This window comes from Carcharodon carcharias, chromosome 3 (genome assembly GCF_017639515.1).
Source record: "Carcharodon carcharias isolate sCarCar2 chromosome 3, sCarCar2.pri, whole genome shotgun sequence".
Classification (NCBI taxonomy): Eukaryota; Metazoa; Chordata; class Chondrichthyes; order Lamniformes; family Lamnidae; genus Carcharodon; species Carcharodon carcharias.
In genome coordinates, this window is record NC_054469.1 from 17,632,226 (window position 1) to 17,654,019 (window position 21,794).

Below are 21,794 nucleotides of genomic sequence, written 5' to 3' on the forward strand. Positions count from 1 at the left end.
GTTTATGGCTCTCCCTTCTTCCTCTGAAAATGAATACCTACATAATTTGTAAAAAGGTCACAATTTGCCAGATTGTCCCTTACTTGTCAGATTGTTGACTAATTTTTGGTTTGTTACTAATCACTAAATCTAGCACGACCTGTTCCCTTGTCAGTTCCGAAACCTACTGGGTGTAATTTTGTCTCTGGGTGATTGATTTAGCTTCATCTCTCTTGATCAGGAGGAATGTATACCAAACAAATTAATCAATATTTCCCATCTCACTTTATCACGCAGAACCCAAACTGTCGTCAATATGTTTCAAAAATCTGGTTTGACTACATTCATTGCTTTTATTACTTGAGCTGTTCTGCTCTTCCCGGCTATGTAAAAGTTAATATTTCCCATTAGAACCATTTTGTTTCTCTGGCTTGCTTCTTTGATCTCTATTTATACATTCTCCGCTTCCTTACTATTGTCAGAAGTTTTGTAGGCAACTCCCAGCAGAGCCTTGTATTCTTTCTTGTTCCATAGTTCTAAACAAAGTGTTTCCACCCCCTAATCACACTTCCTGAAATCCTTTCTTTCAACAACCTTTAATTAATATTGCTCCTCATCCTTTTCCAATTTCCTCCTCTTTTCTAAAGATCCTATAGCCAGGAATATATAGCTTCATTTGTCATTTTGACAAATTGTGGTGACTTTACAGAGGTTTTCAAAATGTATACATTAGAAAACTAACATTAATTATGTAGCCAAAATGATTTTATTGAACATAAAATACATGCTTCATGTTATATTTAATGTTCACACAGTGAGGATTGATAAGCCAGCACATGGTAGTTAATTTTCCATAGTGCTTCTACTATTAGATCTTTAATATTTTGTGAGCAGTGGGATGTATGCTCTTGGTGTAAATATAATTTATATAAATGCCACTTCTATTATTCATGTTTTAATTTAGTAAATGTTGTGCTCTTTGATGAGAAGCATTTGTGTTGGTGAAAGGGAATATATTTCAAATGTCTGCATAAATCAGTACTAAATCAGGAGAAGCACAGACTATTTATTTATATATAGAGATAAAAATAAAAAACTGCAGTTGCTGGAAATCCAAAACAAAATCAGAATTACCTGGAAAAACTCAGCAGGTCTGGCAGCATCGGCAGAGAAGAAAAGAGTTGACATTTCGAGTTCTGTGGAAGAGTCATGAGTCTTTTCTTCTCCGCCGATGCTGCCAGACCTGCTGAGTTTTTCCAGGTAATTCTGTTTTTGTTTTGACTATTTATTTATCCTGGGTTTCTTCCTTTCCTTTCCTGCAGGCATCAACTTTTAATGGGATTTTGTTCCCTATAATCTGAATTGCTGAAATTTATATCATTATATAATTGTATCACTCCTACTTAAACTTTCAGCTAAATCAGCACAGATCAGGGAGCAGACCTGGAACATTCCTGTTGACATGGTTCTGTTACAAACCATCAAAGTGCCTGGATACCAGGCACTTTAAAACCCATGTAAGTGCTGATTTGATGCACAGCCCTGTCTTGGTGCCCTGGCCAATACTTAGCCCTCAATCAACATCATTAAAACGAAATATCTAACTACCTTGTGTGCACAAATTAGTTGCCACATTTCCTACACTACAACAGTGACTAACACATCAATAGTGTTTAATTGACTGTAAAGCTCTAAGGCGTATCTGAGGTGACAAAAGACACTATATCAATGCAACCCTTTCTTTTTATGCTACCACACTGAAACAGCCTTCTCTAATAGCATTTCTCTCATCAGTTTAAAATCTTTCCTTTTCTATTATTTATCAGTTCCTCTTTATTATAGGCTGTGCCTGAATAACCAGCATTGCAAAACATTTATGTTAACATATGTTATATTATGGAGATTTGATAGAGATATTCAAGATCATGAGAGGCCTGGACAGATTGGACAGGGGGAAATTGTTCCCACTTGTGAAAGGTTCGGGAATGAGAGGGCACAGATTTAAAATAATTGGCAAAGGAAGGAAAAGCGGTACGAGAAAAAACTTTTTCACACAGCGAGTGGTTAGGGTCTGGAATGCACTGCCTGAGAGTGGGGTGGAGGCAGGTTTAAATCAAGACATTCAAGAGGGAATTCGATGATAATTTGAAAAGAAACAATCTGCAGAGTTATGGGGAGCAGGCAGGAGAATGACACCAGGTAAAATGCTGGCTCGGAGAACCGGTGCAGATACGATGGTCCGAATTGCCTCCTGTGCCGTAACGATTCTGTGAACTCTCCCCTTAGTTATTTGAGCAGGTCAGAGGTTCAGAATCGTGCCACGGCTAACTCACCTGACTCCCCAAAGCCTGTCCACCATCTACATGGCGCAAGTCAGGAGTGTGATGGAACACTTCCCACTTGCCTGGATGAGTGCAGCTCCCACAACACTCAAGAAGCTTGACACCAACCAGGACAAAGCAGCCCATTTGATTGGCACAACATCCACAAACATTCACTCCATCCACCACTGACACACAGAAGCAGCAGTGTGCACCATCTACAAGATGCAGTGGAGGAATTCACCAAGGTTCCTTCGACAGCACCTTCCAAACCCATGACCATTACCATCTAGAAGGACAAGGGCAGCAGACACACCGGAACACCACCATCTGCAAGTTCCCCACGGAGACACTCACCATCCTGACTTGGAAATATATCGCCGTTCCTTCATTGTCACTGGGGCAAAATCCTGGAATCTCCTTCCTAACAGCACTGTGGGTGTACATACATCACATGGACTGCAGAGGTTCAAGAAGGCAGCTCACCACAATATTTATATGACCAGTCTAGTTTCTGATCAATGGTAACCTCCAGGATGTTGATAGTGGAGGATTCAGTGATGGTAATGGCATTGAACATAAAGGGGCGTTGGTTGGATTCTCTCTTGTTGGAGGTGGTTTTACCTGACACTTGCGTGGTGCGAATGTTACTTGCCACTTATCAGCCCAAGCCTGGATAATGTCCAGGTTTCGCTGCATTTGGACATGGACTGCTTCATTATCTGAGGAGTCGAGAATGGTGCTGAACATTGTGCAATCATCAGCGAACATCCCCACTTCTGACCTTACGATGGAGGGAAGGTCATTGATGAAGCAGCTGACGATGGGTTGGGCCAAGGACACTACCCTGAGGAACTCCTGGAGCTGAAATGACTGACCTCTAATAACCACAACCATTTTCCTTTGTGCTAGATATGACTCCAACCAGTGGAGAGTTTTCCCCCTGATTCCCATTGACTTCAATTTTGCTAAGGCTCCTTGATGCCACACTCGGTCAATTGCTACCTTGATGTCCAGGGCAGTCAATCTCACCTCACCTCAGGAGTTCAGATCTTTTGTCCATGTTTGAACTAAGGCTGTAATGAAGTCAGGAGCTGAGTGGCCCTGGTGGTACCCAAAATGGGCATCAGTGAGCAGATTATTGCTAAGCAAGTGCCGCTTGATAGCACTGTTGATGACCTCTTCCATTACTTTACTGATGATTGAGAGTAGACTGATGGGGTGGTAATTGGCCGGGTTGGATTTGTCCTGCTTTTTGTGTACAGGACCAACCTGGGCAATTTTCCGTATAGCAGGTAGATGCCAGTTTTGTAGCTGTACTGGAACAGCTTGACTAGGGGCGTGACAAGTTCTGGAGCACAAGTCTTTAAAATCATCCAAAATGGATTGTAGTTCCACACTTCCAGCTCCAGTAGGATTCTCTCATTCAGTTACAGAATTGGAGTCTATGGAGGAAAAGATTTTTAAGATATTGCAATGCTCCAGCCTTCAGGGAAAATTCTGCAGACCTGCAAGTTAGAGGCTGTCTTCCTCTCGTCAAGACAATCCAGCTACTTAGACTATCTTAGCCCCGTGAGCAACACGGGACCAAACTGAGGAGCGAGAACACTTCACGGGGCCGAAATCAACCCTCAATCCACCATATCAACTCTCAAATCTTCAGGGACCACCTATAATAGGAAGGACAACCCCTGAACCGCCCAGCAGAGCGACCTTGCCAGCATTGCGATGCGAAACACCCTCACAGGAAAGATCAGTGTCCTGGGAGTACGGCCCAATGCTTCCACTGCAACTGACAGGAACACTTTGATGAACAGCAAGTCCAAACCCCAGCACCACACAGACATACCAAAGGTCATCCATGAGCCACTCTTCTTGGGGAACATCAGCGAATATGGTTCTTCATTATGCAATTCTGATATCCATTTAACAAATTTTAAATTAGATTCAGGTGCTAACATGACAGTCCCATCAGGCAAGGAACCATGGCTCCTAGACCTTTGGATTCGAACGACAGGCACTCCACTGTATGGAGCAGGGGGAATCCGACTCCCCATCCTCGGCATGATCCTTGAGCCACTGTGTTATGGTGACAACAAATCTTTGAACTGACGTATGTTGTCCGCAATCAGCCTTTCTCTCTCTGAGCAGAGGTGCCTGCATAGCCCTTGATCTTATCCAGCAAGCAGAAGATGTCAAGACTACCCTGCTTGTTAGTTGGCCAGAATAGAATGGTCCTGTGTCCTCAAAAACCAAAGAGTATTCAGTCTCTGATTTCACCTGTGATCTCTCTTGTCATTTTGTGGAGCAGGTTTGCCCATCACCTTTCCAGGTCCTGAAAAGACCCCAATGGTCAGACAGACCTACCACCCATGAAAGTACCATAACACCTCCTGTGCAAGTGGTATCAGAGAAGGATCAACAGTCTGAGGAGCCTCTATCTCCAATTACAATGATAGTACAGTCAGTAGATAAACCAACCACTGTGCATGCACAGCAACTTCCAGCCAGCATGCCAAAACCACAAGAGATGCTGGACCTGGTAGCAGTTGCGCACCATCAACAACAACAAGCAGAGGTGAACATGCTACTCGATTGTCTTGCCACGGGAACTCTTGTCCTCAGCCTCAGCAAGTTTCCAGATGGCCCAAGTGGAAAAGGAGGAAGAAAAAACACCATCAAGTGGATGAATATCACTTTCATCCACCCTGCAAGAAACGGTCAAGAATAACAACAACCATACATCATCAAACCAGACAGACCAACCAGGCATGGTTTAACCTCAGGCAATGGAAAAAACAGATGATACTATAGCCAAACACCAGTCCAACCTCCAAGCTAACAACAGGAACCAACAACGGCAGAGCCTACCACTCTCCCAACAGAATGGTGAACAAGATATAGAAGGGTTATAAGCCTCCAGACTGCCTGATCCTTTAACTTCCAGGACTTGAAGTGGGGAGATAGAGTAGTGAGAATATTGTTAATGTTAATAGCATAATAACAATGTGAGAATAGCATCAAGGTTGTAATAAGGTTACTGCACAAGACTTATAACAATGTAGGAATTGGAAGCAAACTAAAGTAACTCTATATCCATGGGGTAGAGACTTGCAGGGAGATGTAATTGAACAGTCTGGTACATAAAGGGTTAATGTGGGACTGACTACAGTACCACCCACACAGTGATGTAGGAAAACACCTGAACCAGAATCTGGGTCCGTCTGGAGATGGATATAGTTGGGTTAAGACCTAGAATGGAGACGGCTCCAAACCTGTACCCTCTATGTATACATCATAGAGTTATACAGCACAGAAACAGGCCCTTCGGCCCATTGTGTCCAAGCCGGCCACCAAGCCCCTATCTATTCTAATCCCATTTTCCAGCACTTGGCCTGTAGCCCTAGGTGCTATGGCATTTCAAGTGCTCATCTAAATACTTCTTAAATGTTCATGCCTCTACCACCACCTCAAGCAGTATGTTCCACATTCCAGCCACCCTCTGGGTGAAAACATTTTTCCTCAAACCCCCTCTAAACCTCTTGCCCCTTACCTTAAATCTATGCACCCTGGTTATTGACACCTCTGCTAAGGGGAAAAGTTTCTTCTTATCTATGCCCCTCATAATTTTGTATAGCTCTATCAGGTCCCCCCTCAGCCTTCTCTGCTCGAAGGAAAACAACCCTAGCCTGTCCAGTCTCTCTTCGTAGTTGAAATGCTGCAGCCCAGTCAACATCCTGGTGAATCTCCTCTGCACCCTCTCCAGTGCAATCACATCCTTCCTATAGTCTGGTGACTAGAACTGCACACAGTACTGCAGCTGTGGTCTAACTAGCGTTTTATACAGCTCCAACATAACTTTCCTGCCCTTATATGTGTTGTTAATAAAGACTTGCTGTTAACATACTCCAGATTACAAAGCCTACCTCATGGTATCCGAAGCAGGATTCTTCACCCAACATCACAGGTGCCAGACTTCAGCCAATTTGACTCACTCCACATGATATCAAGAAACAGCTGAAGGCACTGCATAGAGCAAAGGCTATGGGCCATGACAACTTTCCAGCAATAGTACTGAAGACTTGTGCTCCAGAACTTGCTGTGCCCCTAGCCAAGCTGTTCCAGTACAGCTACAACACTGGCTTCTACCCGGCTATGTGGAAAAGTGCCCAGGTATGTCCTGTACACTAAAAAGCAGGACAAATCCAACCCGCCCCGTCAGTCTACTCTGCATCATCAGCAAAGTGATGGAACAGGTTGTCGACAGTGCTGTCAAGCGGCGCTTATTCAGAAATAGCCTGCTCACTGGCACTCAGTTTGGATTCCACCACTTGCAACATTCACTTCCTCCACCACCGATGAACCGCAGCAGCGGTGTGTGGCATCTGCAAGATGCGCTGCAGCAATACACGAAGGCTCTTTTGACAGCACGTTCCAAATCTGCAACCTTTACCACCTAGAAAGACAAGGGCAGCAGATGCATGGAAACACCACCGCCAGCAAGTTTCCCTCCAAGTCACACTCCATTCTGGCTTGGAAATTCATCGCCGTTCCTTCACGGTTGCTGGGTCAAAATCCTGGTACTCCCCTCCTAATAGTACTGTGGGTGTACCTGCAGCACATGAACCGCAGCGGTTTAAGAAGGCGGCTCACTACCAGCTTCTCAAGGGCAATTAGGGATGGGCAATCAATGCTGAACTAGCCAGTGGTGCCCACCTCCTGTAAATGAATAAAAAATAATACCTCTGAACGTGAGTTTAAATAACCAACATGAAAGAAGATTTAATTTATAGTTTTGGGTTTCTTCAGCCTTTTTTCCATTTTCTCACCCTTACAGTCTCTATATAGCTTGAGGAAGTGACAATGATAACGAATGGATGATGAATAGTTCAATCTAAGTTTAAAATAGATTGGTATTTGCAGCATCTGTTTCACAGCATGCGTTTGTCTGATCTGGTCTCAGTCGTTTTAAGTTTATGAAAGGCTCGTAACCAAGATATCCTTATGAGGCTGATAAGGTACTAGATTAGGGATTCTGTAAACATATAAAGTTAACCTAGATATAAATTGCGGTATTAGATTTTAGCAGATAGAAACTCAACTTTATCGCGTGATGTTCCTGTCTGTTATTTTAACAGAGTGTTAACTCATTAGTACCTGCATTAAAATAGCATATGGAAGAATGTGCTGGGGACATGTTAAGTGATTGCCTGCTTTAATTGGCAACAGTCATTTTTAGATAGTTGTATTGCATTGTTGGTCAGACCCACTAGGGCTGCTGGTTACTTGATTATTGTCCACAACAGAATATAAGCAAGGTAATTCCATACAGTCCTATCTACTTATGTTGACATGTTGGGGGCCATTTTAATTTTGTCAACATTAGCAATTTATTCAAAGGAGCAGAAGTAATAAGTAAATGTGAAAACAAATACACTAACACAGAATTTCTGAACCTGCAATTTCTGTCCATTTGTTTGCAATCATAGTTCTTGGTTAAAAAATAATCATTGAAGAGAGAACTGTAAGGAGCATGACACTTGTTCTGTACAGATTGGACACCGTTCAGGCTTGGGCTGATAAGTTGCAAGTGACATTTGTGCCACACAAGTTCCATGCAATGACCATCTCCAACAAGAGGGAATCTAACCATCTCCCCTTGACATTCAATGACATGACCTTCACTGAATCCCCCATTATCAATGTTCTGGGAGTTGCCATTGACCAGAAACTGAACTGGACTAGCTATATAAATACTGTGGCTACAAGAGCAGGTCAGAGGCTAGGAATCCTGCAGCAAGTAACTCACCTCCTGACACCCCCCGCCCCACAAAGCCTGTCCACCATCCGCAAGGCACAAGTCAGGAGTGTGATTGAATACACTGCAATTTCCTGGATAAGTGCAGCTCCAACAACACTGAAGAAGCTCGACACCATCCAGAACAGAGCAGCCCGCTTTATTGGCACCCCATCCACCACCCTAAACATTCATTCCCACCACCACTGACGCACAGTAGTAGCAGGGAGTACCATCCACAAAGTACACTGCAGCAACTCAAAAAGGCTCCATCGACAGCACCTTCCAAACCCGCGACCTCTACCACCTAGACTGACAAGAGCACCAGATACATGGGAACACCACCACCTACAAGTTCCCCTCCGAAACACGCACCATCCTGACTTGGAACTATATGGCCATTCCTTCACGTTGCTGGGTCAAAATCTTGGAACTCCCTCCCTAACAGCACTGTGGGTGAACCTACAACACATGGACTGCAGCGGTTCAAGAAGGCAGCTCACCACCACCTTCTCAAGGGCATTTAGGGATGGGCAATAAGTGCTGGCCTAGCCAGCGATGCACATAGACCGCGAATGAATAAAAAAAATTAGCGCTTGTATCTTATCCAAATACCCGGCTGCTCTTCCATTTTTTATTGCATCCAATTGAAAACTGTCAACAAGCCTTCACGTAGAAATTGCCTTTGGCACTGTGGGACTTTTCATCTTTGTTTTATCCTGGGTTTTGTTAATCTGAGTTTGACCTTTCTTTGCAGAGGTAGAAATGCCTTCAGCTGCAAGTGCCGCACTACATTAGTCAGTCACTCGCATCCACATCAACATTGTTACAATCCTTGGCCAGACCTCGGGACATGGGGGTAGGTCCGCTTAGGGATCAGTAATGTTTTGTTTAAAGTTTAAAGACTAAGATTATAGACAACTGCCTTTGGAATAAAGCCACAAGATCTGCAAGGTTTTGAACAAACACAATAAAAACCTTACTATACAAAGCTAGAAAAGTAAAACAATCTACCATATATATATATATATATATATATATATATATACCTTATACTCTAACATTCAGAATTAACATGATGTACACATGAATTAACAGACAAACCACACGGTGCACGTCAAATGGCAAATGCGGTCAAGACAGATCCCACAAATTTCTCAGCAACCCACACACAAGTCACCGAATTTCATTAAAACTCTGTCTCCTTCACAAGGGATACCAATCCTCCACTTTCAAAGATCCAGCCTCGGAACTCCCTCAGAGCCGCTCCAACTTGGGCTGCCTCAGTGACTGATCACCTCCTGGTAGTTTAATCTCCTTTCCCAAGACCATATTCCCCAGGATTCCGGACACTGCTTGCAAGCGGCTAATTACTGGCACAATTTCAACTTTTCACAAAGCAGCTAGCTCACCGCACTGTTGCTGCCCGGAAGCTCTTCCCTGACTCACTCAAACAGACTGACCCTTGAACTGACCTGGGGAACTTTTCAACACACTCGCAGCCGGTCCCACCCTTGTTACTAGGCAGGAGCCACTGAAACTGCATTGGAACATCACTTCCCCTTAAATGTTACAATGTCCATAAACTGCGAATTTTAACACAGAGAGACATATTGAATTCATAACAACATCAGCATCAGTCTACTCTCGACGATCAGCAAAGTGATGGAAGGTGTCATGAACAGTGCTATCAAGTGGCACTTAGTCAGCAATAGCCTTCTCACTGATGCTCAGTTTGGGTTCCACCAGTTTGAGGTCCTAACCTCATTACGGCCTTGATGCAAATCAAGACAAAAGAGCTGAACTCCAGAGGTGATGTGAGAGTTACAGCCCTTGACATCAAGGCCATATTTGACCGAGTGTGGCATCAAAGAGCCCGAGCAAAACTGGAGTCAATGGAAATCAGGGGGAAATCTCTCCACTGGTCGGGGTTATGCCCAGCACAAAAAAAGATAGATGTGGGTGTTGGAGGTCAATCATCTCAGTCCCGGGACATCACTGCAGAAGTTCCTCAGGGGAGTGTCCTAACTCAACCATCTTCAGCTGCTTCGTCAATGACCTTCCCTCCATTATGATTCATTAATGATTGCACAATGTTCAGCACCACTCGCGACTCCTCAGTTACTGAAGAAGACTGTGCCGATATGCAGCAAGACCTGGGACAACCTTAGGCTTGGGCTGATAATTGGCAAGTAGCATTCATGCCACACAAGTTCCAGGCAAGTAACAAATGCCTGGCAAGCTCTCCTCCAAGCTACACACCACCCTGACTTGGAAATATATTGCTGTTCCTTCACTGTCGCTGGGTCAAAATCCTGGAACTCCCTCCTTAACAGCACTGTGGGTGTACCTACACCACATGGACAGTGGTGGTTCAAGAAGGCAGCCCATCACCTTCTCAAGGGCAATTAGGGAAATGCTGGTGTAGCCTTCTACCTCTTGTCTTAAATCTATGCCCCCTCGTTATTGACCCCCTATTAATGGAAAAAGTGCCTTCCTTTCCACCCTATCTATGCCCCTCATAATCTTATGCACCTCTATCAGATGTCCTCTTAACCTTCGCTGCTCCAAGGAAAACACCCCCAGCCTATCCAATCTTTCCTCAAAGCTCAGATTCTGCAACCCAGGCAGCATCCTGGTAAATCTTCTCTGCACCTTCTCCAGTGCAATCACATCCTTCCTATAATGTGGTGACCAGAACTGCACACAGTACTCCAGTTATGGCCTAATAAGCGTTTTATGCAGTTCCAGCATAACCTCACTGCTTTTGTATTCTATACCTTGGCTAATAAGGGCAAGTACCCCATATGCCTTTTTAACCACGTTATCTACCCGCCCTGCTAGCTTCAGGGATCTGCACACCAAGGTCCCTCTGATCTTCAGTACTTTCCAGGGTCCGACCATTCATAGTGTAATCCCTTACCTTGTTAGCCCTCCCAAAGTGCATTACATCACACTTTTCGGGCTGAATTCCATTTGCCACTGCTCTGCCCAGCTGACCAGCCCGTTGATATCCTCCTGCAGTTTACGGCTATCCTCCTCACTGCTTACCGGCCGACCAATTTTTGTGTCATCTGCAAACATCTTGATAATACCCCCTACATTTAAGTCCAAATCATTTATGTACACCACAAACAGCAAGGGCCCCAACACTGAGCCCTGTGGAACCCCACCAGAAACAGACTTCCAGTCACAAAACATCCCTCTACCATCACCCTCTGCTTCCTGCCTCTCAGCCAACTTTGGATCCAGCGTGCCACTTTGCCTTGGATCCCATGGGCTCTTACTTCCTTGACCAGTCTGCCACAAGGGACATTATCAAAAGCCTTGCTAAAGTCCATATGGACCACATCAAATGCATTACCCTCATCAACATTCCTGAATACCTCCTCAAAAAATTTGACCAAATTTGTCAAACACGACCTTCCCTTAACAACTCCATACTGAATATCCCTGATTAATCCATGTCTCTCCAAGTGCAGAAATATTCTGTCCCTCAGAATTCTTTCTAGTAACTTCCCCACCACTGAGGTTAGACTGACTGGCCTGTAATTTCCTGGTCTATCCCTTCCTCCCTATTTTAATAATGGGACAACATTAGCAGTCCTCTGGAACCTCACCTGTGGTCGGAGAGGATTTGAAAATTACTGCCAGGGATACCTCTTCCCTTGCCTCTCGCAACAGCCTGGGAAACACCTCATCCGGGCCTGCAGATTTTTCTACTTTTAAGGGCGCTAAACCCGCTAGTACCTCCTCTCTATGTTAATTTCCTCTAATATTTCACAGTCCTCCACCCTGATGTCTATACCTGCATCACCCTTTTCCATTATGAAGACCAACGCAAAATATTCATTGAGGATTGTACCCACGTCTTCCCGGGTCCACACACACATTACTTCTATGGTCTCTAATTGGCCCTATTCTTTCCCTAGTTATTCTCTTGCTCTATATATATTTAAAAAACCCCTTTGGGTTTTCCTTTACTCTACCTACCAATGCTTTCTCATGCACTCTCTTCGCTTTCATGATTTACACTTTAAGTTCCCTTCTGCACTTTTTATACTCCTCTAGGGACTCTGGCGTATTGAGCCATCAGTATCTGCCATAAGCTTCTCTTTTTTCTTAATCCTAACCTTTACGTCCTTTGACATCCAGGGTTCTCCAGACTTGGTCCCCTTCTTTATCTTTACAGGAACGTATTTGCCCCGTACTCTCGCTATTTCCTCCTGGAATGCCTCCCGCTGTTCTGACACCGTTTTATCTGTAAGTTGCCGCTCCCAGTCCACTTGGGCCAAATCATCTTAGAAAAATTAGCCTTTCCCCAGTTTAGAACTTTTATTCCTGGCCCAATCTTATCCTTTTCCATAACTATCCTAAATCTAACTGGTCACTATTTCCATAATGCTCCCCTACTGTCATCTGCATATAGGTCACAGAACACAGTACACATACAGCAACTCCTATTATCTCCTTGACCAACACTCAGGCTTTTTAAGAATTGTGTGTTTTCCCCAGTACATTTTCCATAAATTATCCCTTGGCGTTGATGTCTCACAACTATTGCTGAAAACCTTCAGTTGGGTATTTTAGATTTTGATTAATTTCTTTACTGAATTAAGGACATAGTACTTCGAAGAACCAACTCAACATCTCGCATTCCATTAACATAAGGGTCAGTAGTGGTGATTATTAACTAATAACATCAACCAGTCTTTTTCCATTGAATTTTTGGATCCATTTTGTAAAAATATCAGATGTCATCCAGGCTCTGGCATTGGCCTCAAAAATCAACTGATTGAGGATCTGTGTTTTTAAACAAGTTCCAGGGAAAAGGAGTTACAGTTACATTAATAGACTGGGGAATCTGGGTTTGTCCTCCTTAAAGCAGAGAAGGCTTAGAGGAGATATGGGAGAAGCGTTTAAAATCACGAACAATTTGGAGAAAGTAAATAAAAGGGAACTGTTTCCAATGATTAAAAGATCAATAGCCAGAAGTTACACAATTAAAGTGATTGGCTAAAGAAACAGAGGCAATTTGAGGAAAAATATTTTTACACAATGAGTGGTTAGGATTTGGAATATATTTCCTGATAAGGTGGAGGAGACAGATCAATAGTAACGTTCGAAAGGGAATTGGATAACTACTTGAAGGAGAGAAATTGCAGGTAAAGCATGTGGGAGTGGGACTAACTGGATAGCTCTTCAAAGAGCTAGTGCCGAATTCTGGGATGAATGGCTTTCTTTGTACAGTACTATTCTATGATTTTATCATTTTGGCTTGCCTATTACAAGAAGCTATAGCTCACATCTGTTAGTGTTTTGGTGGCAATAAGAACTGAAGCAGCATTTTTAAGTTGTTCACCACCAGTGTATGATATTCCTCAATAAAGTAGGTTTTATTTGGGTTGTACTTAGAGCAGAGAGACAACCTTGATCTTTCAGAGATAAAAACAAAAAACTGTGGATGGTGGAAATCCAAAACAAAAACAGAATTACCTGGAAAAACTCAGCAGGTCTGGCAGCATCGGCGGAGAAGAAAAGAGTTGATGTTTTGAGTCCTCATGACCCTTCAACAGACCCTTCTGTTGAAGGGTCATGAGGACTCAAAACGTCAACCCTTGATCTTTCAGTTATAGTCCTGTAGAATTTCATGCAGGCAAAAGAATATGTACATTCACCTTCATTGCAAATTTCCTCTTGCACAACATCATGCAGAATCTTGATTAGGTTAATCTGGTGAAACTTTGCACACCTAGCTGATCAGCAAAAACCTTGGCTTTTTTTTTTAAGACATTACACAATTAATTGTGATGGTTTGATTTAGGTCGACTTTCTTGTTAAACCACGAAGCCGTTTGAAGCATTTCTTTTGATCTGCGGAGGTGCCTTGACAGGGTGGATGTGGAGAGGATGTTTCCTCTTGCGGGGTAATCGAGAACTAGGGGTCCCTTTAAAAATAAAGGGTTGCCCACTTAAAGAGGAGATGAGGCAAATTTTTTTCTCTCAATGCGTCTTGAGTTTTTGGAACTCCCTTCCTGAAAAGGCGGTGGAAGCAGTGTCTTTGAATATTTTTAAGGCAGAGGTGGATAGATTCTCAGGAAGCAAGGGGGTGATAGATTATCGGGGATAGGTGGGATGCAGATTTGAGGTTACTATCAGATCAGTCACGATCTTAGTAAATGGCAGAGCAAGCTCGAGGGGCCGAATGGTCTACTCCTGCTCCTTGTTCGCATGCTCCTGCTTCAGAAGCATACTCAGTCTGTAAGATGTTATACTTCACAGAGAAGGTTTTGCAGACTTCTCTTCTGGACTTCCCACTCTTAATTGCTTTGCAACTTATCCTCAATGGTTCTTGAGTCAAGGTCCTATTTAGTTCTAGTCATGGTATCCGCCTTAAGTAGACCATGATGGCACATAAAGCATGGCTAAGTAATATGCCTAAAAGCACACTCAGATGTCATACCATGATGTCAAAGGCTGCATCGTTAGACAGGAGCAGCACAGGAGATTGAAAACAGACAGAATGAAGTGAGAAATGAAAGGTGAAGTGGAGCTGGAGATATCAGATGGAGACAGGGTGACACTTTGTGAACGCTTTTCATTCCGTCTGTAAGGATTGTCTTGATCTTTCTATGCTTCACTCCCTCTGTCCCTTTAAATAAGATTCAGTAGACATGTCTCAAACTAATCACCCAATAGTCCCTACAATAAGGCAATAAATCAGACTGTACAATGAGAACAGTTTGTTTATATATAAAAATATACTGACAGCAGGAACTGGAATTCCTGTTGACTCAGCTGAGTAAAAGTTGGCATTTCTAACTACACGTTTGAAACAATTCAATTCATGGGCGAGACAATTTTACTGCTGCAGTTACTTCTGACTGCTGGTGGCACTAAAGAACACAGTATGGAAGGTACATTGTGTGGATTCCTGCTCTTGCTGATTTCTCTTGATCATGCACAATCCTGATCATGTGTAGCAAAAACAAGTGCCATCTTCAGCTTTAAACTCTACCTTACTACATAAGAACTAGGAGCAGGAGTAGGCAATTTAGCCTCTTGAGTCTGCCCTGCCAATCAATACAATCATGGCTGATCTCATTTCAGCCTCAATCCAATTCCTCTCCCCATAACCTTTCAACCCGTTACTAATTAAAAGTCTGTCTATCTCCTCCTCAAATTTATTCAGCCACTCTGAGGTCATGAAGTCCACAGATTCACGACCCTTTGAGAAAAGTAATTCCTCCTCACCTCTGATTTAAATCTACCCCCCTTTAGCCAAAACTATGGCCTCTCGTTCTAGAATGCTGCACAAGGGGAAACATCCACTCCACACCTACTTTTTCTAACCCCTTAGCATCTTATATACCTCAATTAGATCTCCTCTCATCCTTCTAAACTCTAACGAGTATAGGCCTATACTGCTCAATCTCTCCTCATAAGACAAGCCCCGCATCTCTAGAATCTAGTGAACCTCCTCTGAACCGCCTCCAATGCAACTACATCCTTCCTCAAGTAAGGGGACCAAAACTGTGCACAGTACTCCAGGTGCGATCTCACCAATGCTGAGCTGCCTGTCATGTGAGATCCACACATACACATGACAGAATATAGCTGAAGAAAGCAGCAATCCATTAGCTGCGAATTTTGTTATCAATGTCAGGATGTAATTGGGAACAATGAATATGAGCCACTTTGTAGGCAAGAGAATTCCCACTTTTTGGCAGCATATAATTCAGAACATAAAGGTTGTGCCACAGGTTAGCAAGGCCATAAAAAAAAGTAAAACAAGCACTGGGCTTTATTTCTAGAGAGATGCAACAGAAAAGTAAGGAAGTTATGCTGAACCTGTGTCTTTTCTTAGTTAGACCACACATGTCGCACTTAGCATAAAGTTCTGGTCGCCAAGAATTATGAAAAGGCTATAAAGGCACTGGAGAGGGTGCACACGCATCCTCAGGTCCCCCTGTCTCTGCACACTCTTCAGAACTGTGCCATTAAGTGTATATGGCCTCTCCCTTTCCCTTTTGCCAAAATGGATCACCTCACACCTCTATATTAAATTCCAAGTGCCACTTGTCCGTCTATTCTGCTACTATATCCATGTTGCAGGCGATTTGTATCATCCTCACTGTTTGCCTCTCTTCCAAGTTGGGTTTGGGCAGATTTTCAAACTTTTACTCTGATTTTCAAGATTCAAGTTATTGTATATATTTTGTATATATATATAGATAGCAAAACAACAGTGATCCTAGCACTGACCCTTGCTGAACACCACTGTCAACCATCCTCCAGTCTAAAAAAATAAAGCATTCACCACGACTCGCCGTTTTCTGTCCTTTTTATCCAATTAGCCACTGACCCTCCTACTCCATGTGCCTCAATTTTGTTTCCCAGCCTTCTCACAGAATCCCAGAATTGTTACAGCGCAGGAGGAGGCCATTCAGCCCATCGTATCTGCACTGGTCTTCGAATGATCATTTCACTTAGTGCCATTTTCCCACCTTCTCTTGATAACCCTGCATATTCTTTTCAGATAAAATTTTGAATGCTTTGTTTGAACCTGCCTCCACCACACTCTCAAACAGTGAATTCCAGACCTTAATCACTCGCTGCGTTTTTTTTCTCATATCACTTTTGCCAATTATATTAAATCTGTGCCCTCTCATGCTTGATCCTTTCACAATGGAAACAGTTTCTCCTAATATACTCTGTTCAGCCTCCTCAAGATTTTGAATACCTCTATCAAATCTCCTCTCAGCTTTCTCTTCACCAAAGAAAGCAGTCTTAACTTCTCCAATCTAAGGTGTTTTTTTTTTTACCTTCTTTCTCCTTGCTTGTGCCTTGTAGGCAGTGTGGAGGATTCAGGGAGTGGAGCTGAGCCATTCACAACGGAATATGCAGCCTCCAGCTATACATTAAGTCATAGAAACTTTACTGCACAGAAGGAGCTCATTTGGCCCATCAAGCCCATACCTGACATAGGAAGAGGTGACTGGTAGAAATCTTGAAAAGGATTTGAAGCAAATATTTAAAAATATGAAACATAAAGGTTAAGGTAAAAGCAGGGAAATACAAAATAGAATTGAATACAAGTAAAAGCAAGAGATTTTTCTTTAATTCGTCTCTTTCAATGGATGTGTAATATTGAGCGATACAGAAAAGTCAGACTCCATTTGCCTTCATCTCTGCTCTACGATGATTAAATTGCATTGGTTCCTGGTCTGGTTACACCTCCTATTTTAAAAATCTCATCTTAGTGTTTGAATCCCTACACAGTTTCCCTTCCTATCTCCGTAACCTTCTCCACTTGGCAACCCTCCAAATTGCTGACCCAACATTTGTGCCCGTGCCTTCAGCCGCCTCAAACCCAAGCTCTGGAATCCCTCCCCAAACCTGTCCAGCTCTCTCTACTTCTTAAAGGTGCTCCTTAACACCTAGCTCCTTGACCAAGCTTTTGGTCAGCTATTCTCCTTATGTGGCTCACTGCCAGTTTTGGTGGACTATCATTCCTGCAAAGTGCCTTTTCCTATTTCACTCCTTTATCTTTGGTAACCTTCCCTCTTGTAGGACGATGGTTTGTGCCATGATGGTCAGTTTTGCAGTGTGGCTCAGGAGTCCCACTCTGACATGCCAGTCACTGCCTCGTTTGCTGAAGATGAAGGGTGTGTAGGTTTATAATTCGCTCACCTCTGTTTTCTTTGGGCCCCCTTATGGGCCAGCTGAGCTTTCGATTTCTCGTCGCCTCTTCCAATGCCCTTCCAAACAGTCAGACTCCAGAGGTCATGGCCATGGGTGACAGTCTCGCAGTTATCTGTGTTGGTGTCCACCATCTTCATCTCTCTCTCTTGCAGGCGTCCTTATAGCAGAGATATGGACATCCAGTAGGACATGACCCAGAGGCCAGCTCACAGAACAGTAAGTCTTTGAGTATACAGCCATCCAATGAACTTGCCCGAGCCAGCGCAGACGTCATCGGTATAGCAATGGGTGTTTGTTGATGGAATTAGCATGCTCCAGGTCCTCTTAGTTAGTGACCTTGCCCTGTCAAGACATGTCAAGGTTACATCTGAGACAGTGAAGGTGGAAATTGTTCAGCCTTTTCTCCTGTCTAGCCTATGTTGACCAGGTCACCTCCTCCGCTGTTGCTGCTTATTCGACACCCTGTGAAGCAGCGACCCTTATTTTAATGGGGTGAGACAGGACCGAGGTTGCGTGTGATTCATGCATGGACGAATAGGATGCCGGCCTTCACTGGGCTCCCACTGTGAAATGGCCTCTTAGTCAAAGTAAATGATGGCTGCTGGAATCCCTGGAGCCATTATTATGTACGAGAAAGAGAGGAAAAATCCAAGGTACAATGTGTGTGTAGCTGAGGGCGGAATTTTCCGTGCCCGCTGTTGTCGGGCGTGCTTGGCGGCATGAGTAGGCAACATGGCGAGAGGGCCAGAAATCGGTCTCACGACTTTGTAAAACCAGTTTGCGATTGTCCACTCAGCCCGTCGATGGCGGGGCGCGTTCCCCACCGTCGGACGTCGGGAACCTCGTGGGAATACCTCTGCATATCATTATAAGGACAGCCCACCGGAATCATCCCCCTCACTGGTTCATCCGCCCATGTCGGTGTGATTGCATGCCAGTGCAGAACTTGTCTTGTCAAGTGTGACGTGCAGGAGTCTGGACCCCACCAGGGCCTTGCTAGCATCGTGGACATCTGAAGATGCTGGAGTCTGACACCAACGGCACACTGGAGGAACATCCATGGCACACTGGGGGGATTCTCATCGACATGGCTCTGCTGTGAAGCAGCCTACGGAAGTTGGAAAGTCACCATTGAGGGTCTGCTCAGGATGGATGATGGCCGAGGAGGTGGAGAGGAAGGTCCTGCTGTGTTTGTGAGAGGGAGATGTACCAGGGGATGGGAGAGGAAGGCATAGGATCGACTGGGAGAACAAGAGGTGTCAGGATGAAGTGAGGTTGGGAGTGGGGGAATGAAGGTGTCAGGGTGAAGTGAGGTTGGGAATGGGGGAATGTAGGTGTCAGAATGGGGTGAGGTTGGGAGGGGGGGAAGCAAGGTGTCGGGATGGGGTGAGGTTGGGATGGGGGGAATCAAGGTGTCAGGAAGGGGTGAGTTTGGGGGGGATTGAAGATGTCAGGGGAAGGTTGGGGGGAGGGATTACAGGGGAGGTGGGGGTAACAGGGAGAGGATGGCAACTGGGGAGGTAGCTGTAAAGGGGGTGTAAGGGGAGGAGTTCGTAGCGGGGAAGGAGTGCGGAGGAGGAGGAGGGAGTCTGGGGGCAGGGACTGGGGAAAAATTTGTGGAGAGGGGACGGAATTCTCCCCTCTCATTCACAGAATGTGGGCTTCGCTGGCTGGGCCAACATTTATTGCTCATCCCTTGTTACCCTTGAGAAGGTGGTGGTGAGCTGCCTTCTTGAACAGCTGCAGTCCATGTGGTGTAGGTACACCCACAGTGCTGTTAGGAAGGGAGTTCCGGGATTTTGACCCAGTGACAGTGAAGGAACGGTGATATATTTCCAAGTCAGGATGATGAGTGACTTGGAGGGGAACTTCCAGGTGGTGGTGTTCCCATCTATCTGCTGCCCTGGTCCTTCTAGATGGTAGTGGTTGTGGGTTTGGAAGGTGCTGTCGAAGAAGCCTTGGTGAATTCCTGTAGCGCATCTTGTGGATGGTACAGACTGCTGGTACTGTGCGTCGGTGGTGGAGGGAGTGATTGTTTGTGGATGTGGTGCCAATTAAGCGGACTGCTTGGTCCTGGATGGTGTCCAGTTTCTTCAGTGTTGTGGGAGCTGCACTCATCTAGGCAAGTGAGGAGTATTCCATCACATTCCTGACTTGTGCCTTGTAGATAGTGGACAGACTTTGGGGAGTCAGGAGGCGAGTTACTCATCGCACAGTTTCTAGCCTCTGACCTGCTCTTGTAGCCACAGTATTTATATGGCTAGTCTAGTTCAGTTTCTGGTCAATGGTAACCCCCAGGATGTTGGTAGTGGGAGATTCGGTGATGGTAATGCCATTGAACATCAAGGGGCGATGGTTGGATCCTCTCTTGTTGGATATGGGCATTGCCTGGCACTTGTGTGGTGCAAATGTTACTTGCCACTTGTCAGCCCAAGCCTGGATATTGTCCAGGTCTTGCTGCATTTGTACATGGACTGCTGCAGTATCTGAGGAGTCGCGAATGGTGCTGAACGTTATGCAATCATCAGCAAACATCCCCACTTCTGAGCTGATGATGGAGGGAAGGTCATTGATGAAGCAGCTGAGGATGGTTTGGGCCGAGGACACTACCCTGAGGAACTGCTGCAGTGATGTCCTGGAGCTGAGATGATTGACCTCCAACGACCACAATCATCTTCCTTTGTGCTAGGTATGACTCCAACCAGCGGAGACTTTTCCCCCTAATTCCCATTGACTCCAGTTTTGCTGGGGCTCCTTGATACCACACTCAGTCAAATGCTGCCTTGATGTCAAGGGCAGTCACTTTCCCCTTGCCTCTGGAGTTCAGCTCTTTTGTCCATGTTTGAACCAAGGCTGTAATGAGGTCAGGAGCTGCGTGGCCCTGGCGGAACCCAAACTGAGCATCAGTTATTGCAAAGCAAGTGCTGCTTGATAGCACTGTTGATGACCCCTCCCATTACTTTACTGATGATGGAGAGTATACTGATGGGGCAGTAATTGGCCAGGTTGGATTTGTCCTTTTTTTTTGTGTACAGGACATACCTGGGCAATTTTCCAGATAGCCGGGTAGGTGCCAGTGTTATAGCTGCACTGGAACAGCTTGGCTAGGGGCGCGGCAAGTTCTGGAGCACAAGTTTTCAGTATTATTGCTGGAATATTGTCAGGGCCCATGGCCTTTGCAGTATCCAGTGCCTTCAGCCATTTCTTGATATCATGTGGAGTGAATCGAATTGGCTGAAGACTGGCATCTGTGATGCTGAGGACCTCCGGAGGAGGCCGAGACTTCTGGCTGAAGATTGTTTCGAATGCTTCAGCCTTATCTTTTGCACAGCTGTGCTGGGTTTCTCCATCATTGAGGATGGGGATATTTGTGGAGCCACCTCCTCCAGTAAGTTGTTTAATTGCCCACCACCATTCACGACTGGATGTGGCAGGACTGCAGAGCTTAGATCTGATCTGTTGGTTGTGGGATCACTTAGCTCTGTCTATCACTTGCTGCTAATGCTGTTTGGCATGCAAGTAATCCTGTTTTATAGCTTCACCAGGTTCACATTTTTAGGTATGCCTGGTGCTGCTCCTGGCATGTCCTCCTGCACTCTTCATTGAACCAGGGTGATCCCCTGGCTTGATGGTAATGGTAGAGTGGGGGATATGCCGGGACATGATTGTATTCAAGTACCATCCTGCTGCTGCTGATGGCCCACGATGCCTCATGGATGCCCAGTCTTGAGTTGCTGGATCTGTTTGAAATCTATCCCATTTAGCACAGTGGTAGTGCCACACAACATGGTGGAGGGCATCCTCAATGTGAAGACGGGACTTCGTCTCCACAATGACTGTGCGGTGGTCACTCCTACCGATACTGTCATGGACAGATGCATCTGTGGCAGGCAGATTGGTGAGGATGAGGTCAAGTATGTTTCTCCCTCTTGCTGGTTCCCTCACCACCTGCCGCAGACCCAGTTTAGCAACAATGTCGTTTAGGACTCGGCC